The sequence below is a fragment of the Trichosurus vulpecula genome, chromosome 3 (genome assembly GCF_011100635.1).
Source record: "Trichosurus vulpecula isolate mTriVul1 chromosome 3, mTriVul1.pri, whole genome shotgun sequence".
Taxonomy (NCBI): Eukaryota; Metazoa; Chordata; class Mammalia; order Diprotodontia; family Phalangeridae; genus Trichosurus; species Trichosurus vulpecula.
This window is the reverse complement of record NC_050575.1, coordinates 403,807,940-403,813,939: the sequence shown is the minus strand read 5'-3', so window position 1 is coordinate 403,813,939 and position 6,000 is coordinate 403,807,940. Positions and strand designations below refer to the sequence as shown.

Below are 6,000 nucleotides of genomic sequence, written 5' to 3'. Positions count from 1 at the left end.
TCCTTCTTCTACAATTCACTTCAGTCATTGTAATGACATATACATACATACATATATATGTGTGTGTGTATATATATATATATATATATACATATATATATCTATGTACACACACACACACATATGGGGTGGAAGAGAGAGACACTGGAATGGACCCTACAGAGCCCCTTGAATCTGTGCCAACAACTAATGATGGTTGCCAGGCCTCAAGTAGGAATGGAGGAGAGGACCAGGGCTGAGTCTCAGCAGTCAGAACAATCACCACCCCTGGGAGAAATGGGGGCTTAGAACCTTTGGATTTGAGGGTCATAATGCCCCTCTTTGACCCTGGATGTAGATGCAGGAAGGAGGGGCCGGCTCTCCACTAAGGCAAATCTCAACCCATCCCTAGGGCTTAGTAAATGAGTCCAAGGGAGTTGTTGAGGATAAGTGACTTACTCAGTGTCATACAACTAAGTATGAGATGGAAAATTTGAATCCAAACCTTGCTGATAATTCCATTACTCTGTGATGGACCATGCTGCCTGAATTCCTTATCTGTCAAGGAACACAAGGACCATGATACCCTCTGTAAAATGAGGGGGCTGTATTAGTTAGATGACACATCTTTATTAAGTACTGACTGTATGCCAGGCACTGTGCTAAGTATGATCTCTTCAGGACTTTTTCCAGCTCTAAATCTCACAATTATAGAATAATGGCTTTATTCCCCACCCCAACCCCCATCAACAGAGGAAGAGAAGTTGTGAGGTTAGGAGACAATCGGGGTGAAGGTTGGCATAATAGTCATCCCTTCTTAATTTCCATAATGTTTTCCCTAATTAACGGGCCTTCCTCTAATTTTGACAACAACCTGGCAAGGCCATGTTACAGATGAGGGGATTCAAGCCCACTTCAATTGAATAAACATTTATTAACTGCCTGCTGCGTTCGAGGCACTGTGTTGGGGGACACAACAACATGACAAACAGTCTCTGCTCCCCAGGCTTTTACATTGTACTGGGGAGATGAAACGTTTGTGGTCTGAGATGAGGAAGGAGAGAGTGCTAACAAACAATTCTCTGGACTCGGACGGAGGAAGTCAAGGCTTGCTCCTTGAGGCAGGCAGGTCCTGCAGGATGCTAAGGATTAGAAGCGGTCCTAGGTCACTCAGGTCCAGAAGGAGGAGAGCTAGGACCCGGGGCCAGCGCCCTTTCTCTACGAAGCCGGGAGAGCTCCAGTCCCCCCCGCCCCCTCAACCACACCAAGGCCCCTCCCTTCTGACTCACAGGAAACCAACTTTACCCAAAAGTTGTCTGACCAGTCACCTACTGGAAGATCGAGCCAGCTACGAACAGCAGGAGGCTCTCAGGCAAGTAGAGAGTTGGGCAGCCATTGGGGAGGGGAGAGAGCCCACTGGGAATAAAGGGTGGAAGATGAAGAGAAAGGAGGAGCCCTGGAGGTGGACGGTGGGGACCGAGGACAGGGCTGCCCTCCCATCAAACTGGCATCCTGCAGCAGGGAAGCTCAGCTCCCGGTTTTCCTGGCTGCCGGGGTGGGGAGGAGTGTGCTCCAGCCTTATGGGTGTGAGCTGCGACCTAGATGTAGTTATTTTCCCCTAAGGGGAAGGTGGGGAATGGATTTCTTCCTTTTCACTTAGCTAGGGCAAGTCTGGAAAGAAATTCCCCATCTAGGACATGGAGGGAGGTTCCAGGGAAAGAGGAAGAAAAAGCTTGGGAGAATCCTATAAAGGCATTAATGAATAGACTAAGAATGTCCGTAGGGAACACATTTATTGTTGAAATCCCAAGCCCATCCCACTTGGAATTCCTCAGCCTTCTGCTGTCCATTTTACCCACTTTAGTTTCCAAGGAAAAGACAAATTCAGGCCAAGAAATCTGATATGACAGATTCTGAATCACAGGAATCTGAGTTAATGAGGAAAGGCCCTGGCATTTAACTGTTTCCAGTTAAAACTAGCCTCCCCAATGAGACTGTAGGTTAGTTATGGGAAGAGATAGTGCCCTTTCGCTTCATCACAATGCCTGGCACAGTGCTAGGCACCTAGGAGTCACTCAGTGATGGCTCATTCGAGAATGAAGAAGGACATGGAAGTTTAGCAGGAGTGACCAGGGGATTGCCCTGAGCTGCTGGACAAGGGCCGTCCTCCCAGATGCCCAGCTCTGTGGTCCGACAGATCAGAGACTCCTCCTTTGGTGTCTGGCCAAAAGAGCTCATCCTGCTCAGGTTCTACTTTAACAGACCATCTAAAAAGAGTGGGCTTGGCTTCATTTCAAAGTGGCTTCCTGCGTATGTGGTAGTTGTTTGGCTTATATTTTGGTGTGGTACAGTAAGATTGATTTCGATTATGGGTTCAGCGAACAAGTAAGGTTCAGTCATAGGAGGTCGCCATGAGATTTAGAGCTGGAAAATCATTTAGTTCAGTGGTTCCCAATCTTTGAGTAGGAGGAGCCCCTTTAACATTAAAAAAAAAGAGTCAGAGACTGCCACATAATAGTAGTTGTACTATTCAGGATATATGGATAGGGTGGGCTACGGAGAGCATGTAAGACCATAACTTGGGTGGGGCAACGGGAGCTACGCTCCAGGGCACTGATATTTAGAAGTCATATTTTTTGAGGGGGAAGTATATGTATATGAAGGGCATCTAGGTGGTGCACTGGAGAGAGTGCCAGGCCTGGGTTCAAGAAGACCTGAGTTCAAATGTGTCCTCAGAGCTTAATTAGCTGTATGATCCTGGGCAAGTCACTTTACCCTGTTTGCCTCAGTTTCCTCATCTGTAAAATGAGCTGGAGAAGGAGATGGCAAACCCCTCCACTATCTTTGCCAAGAAAACCCCAAATGGGGTCACTAAAAGTTGGACATGACTGAACAACAACAGCAATACGTATAGCCCAAAGAAAATAATAATATTCACTCACCTTTACAAAGTTTGCTTCACAGCAACCATCAGGTCTCGGCCCCCTACAAGCGGCTCATAAGGCAAAAACCTTCAGTTCGTGTATGCCTTAAGCATCATAGAAACAACTCTAATTACTAATTACCTTCCCTGCTCAATTAAATTGTTCTAAATTGCTTTCATCATTTTTACGCAACAAATTACAAAGATAATTTGGGGGAGGGTTTACGGCTACTCACTCCTGGCCCTGGGACCCAAATACTTGTTACCACTCTGGGAGCAAGTCAGACCGGAGGAGTCCTGGCTGAATTTCTCCCTATGGTACTTGGTTCTCTTCTCCAAGAACTTCAAGAATTGGCTTTAGGAACTCTTTCGACCCTCGTAGCTCGGACCCCTTAGGCCACCTACTTCTCTTCCCAAATAAGCCTTGGTTGGAAAACTCCATGAGATTGAGTGTAGTAGAAGGAGAAGGGTGGAGAGTAGTAGAGAGTATACTGGCCTCCTCCGGAGTCAGGAGATGGAGGCAATACTCCTTGCTGGGGCACTAACCAGCCATGATGGCTGGGTCAGCTCCCTTCAACTCAGTCCCTCAAACATAAGTACTTGCTATGTATCCTAGTGTGAGAGTCTACAGCTATAACAGCCTGCAAGCACCATCAGGCTGAACTTCTCTTTATTTTACATATGAGGAGACCGAAGTTCCCAGAAGGTTGAGTGGTTTACCCAAAGTCACACAGTTGTAAGAGAAAGGCACCATGTAAGGTGCTGGGGGTACAAAAACAAAAAATGAAACCCTCAGGAAACTTGCATTTCACTGGAGGGTTGGGGCTCCCATAGGATGAGGGATGCAGATAAATACAGACAGAAGTGATAGGAAGTGATTTCAAGAGGAATAGAGTACTATGATGTACTGGGGTGGGGCAGGGATCAGGCTAAGTCTCTGAACTCCCATTTTCCAGAAAATGGGGGAGGTTGGATTAAATGATCTCTAAGAACCCTTTTAACACTAAAATTCTGGATTTCTCTGATTGTGATCTGAGAAATCAGTATGCAGTGCAAATCAGCTTGGAAGCCAGGGAACTGGGGTTCTGGTCTTGCCTCTGGTACTAACCGGCTTTGTGAGTGACCACAGACAATTCATATTCTCTCTTACTTTCCCCATTTATAGAATGAGGAAGTTCTACTAGGAAAAAACCTCCACTTTTTTTAACATTCTTTTTTTATTTTGAGTTCCAAATTCTCTCCCTCTCCTGCCCCTCCCCTCCCCATGGAGAAGGCAAGCAGTATGATATTCCATGAAACATGTGGAAGTCAAGCAAAATATTCAGAAAACTTTTTTAAAAGGCAAAAATTATTGCTTTTAAATGAATTTATATTTTATTAATCACAGCAGCATCTACCTGCATTTGTAAAACAGCCATATATATATGTACATATACATGCATATGTATATATAATGTGACATATTTATTTAGTCTATGGAATGTATGTTTGCTTATTTCTTTTACTGAGTCATTTAGTGAGACGGACCCTGGTAACTTTTCTAAGTACTACCAGGAGTCTGAGACCCATAAATGGGGAATCACTGATCTAATCCAAATGCCTCATTTTTAAAGATAGGAAAACTGAGGTCCAGAGAAGTTAATTTCTTGATTCCATTTGGTTCCTAACCGTGAAATTGTCATTAAGTGCTCTAAACTCTGGAAAACACATTGTTGGGAGAGGGTTTTTCTATTTTTGTTTTCTTACTTTTATTTTTGTCTTTGGTTTTTATATTAGCATTTCTGAATATCTCCCTTCCACTCCCCTCACTGAGCTTCTAAAGGATAAGAAAAAGGAGAGAGGGATAGGGCCATCATTGGTGATTTTACCGATAACAGGAACTCCCAGGTTAGAAAACTGGTCAGCACATTTTTGGCGGGGAGGAGGCAAGTTAGTCTTAGAGAGTTAACTAGGGGACTGAGAAATTAAGGGACTGAGCCAAGGTCCCACAGCCAGGATGGGGCAGAGGCAGGACATTATCCCCTAAGCTCTGCTGAGAGAGAGACAGAAAGAGACAGAGGAAGAGAGAGAGACAGACAGAGACAGAGACAAAGAGACAGTCAGAGAAACAGAGACAGAGACAAAGAGAGACAGAGACAGAGACAGACATTCTTTGCTGAGGGAGAGAGGAACAGTTTAACAAAACCAACCAAAACACTGACTGAGTCTGAGAATTAGGGCTGCCTTTGCCAATAAGGGAGGGAGGGAGGTGCATCTGGCTGTGTCACAATTGTTTCCTCATTAGCTTACAAAGATCCCTAAACTCTTAATGTGAGTCTTGCTCAGGAAAAGGGTGTTAAAGGAAAAGTGAAGGGGGGGGGCGCCCTGAGCATTGCTGGGGCTGGCCCGGGGTCCAGGGTCCGGTGTGGATGAGCCCCCTAACCTGGCTGCCCCTTTCTCTGCCTTCAAGTAGGGGAGAAATGAGGATCTGGCCTGGGAATGGGGGAGGGGAGGGAAGGAGAGAGGAAAATGGGCAGGAAGAGGCGGCCCCACCCAGAGTGTGTCACTAACCTCTAGAGGCTCAGGGAGCCTGTCAGGCAACTTTAGAGAATCTGGGGAGTGGGAGGTAGCTGGCCCTAGAGGCCTCTAGCAAGTGGTTTCATGTGTCTGGCCTCTCTGGCCCCAGGCTCAGCACTCAGGCTTCCTGGGCTGGGTTGACCAGTCCTGGGTGAGAGTGCGGCCTGGGCAGCCAGGGCTGGACTCCACTGGCTACCCACTTCTTTTCCTTCAGAGCCCCCCTTCCCGATGCCTCTGGGCAAAATGCAGGGCCTGAAAATGGGTTTGGCTCTCATCCTGGGTTTGGATCATCATCCAAATAATAACTGATAATAATGGTAACTATCTGGTGTAAGGCGTAGAGTGCTAGGTCATGAAGACACATCTTTGTGAGTTCAAATCCGGCCTCAGACACTAGCTGTGAGACCCTGGGCAAGTCACTTAACCCTGTTTGCCTCAGTTTCCTCATCTGTAAAATGAGCCGAAGGAGGAAACAGCAAAGCACTCCAGAATCTCTGCCAAGAAAACCCCAAATGGGGTCATAGAGAGTCAGACACGACTGA

At 46.3% G+C, this 6,000-nt stretch overlaps 1 protein-coding gene across 1 annotated transcript in view; it reads left to right on the top strand.

Annotated features, from left to right (window-relative positions):
* Positions 1-1,181: 1,181 nt before the first annotated feature.
* CAPG (capping actin protein, gelsolin like) overlaps positions 1,182-6,000 on the top strand; it is a 25,182-nt gene continuing 20,363 nt past the window's right edge. The window contains exon 1 of the mRNA XM_036749267.1: positions 1,182-1,351. The gene's annotated coding sequence lies outside the window, so the exon portion shown is untranslated. The remainder of the gene's footprint in view (positions 1,352-6,000) is intronic.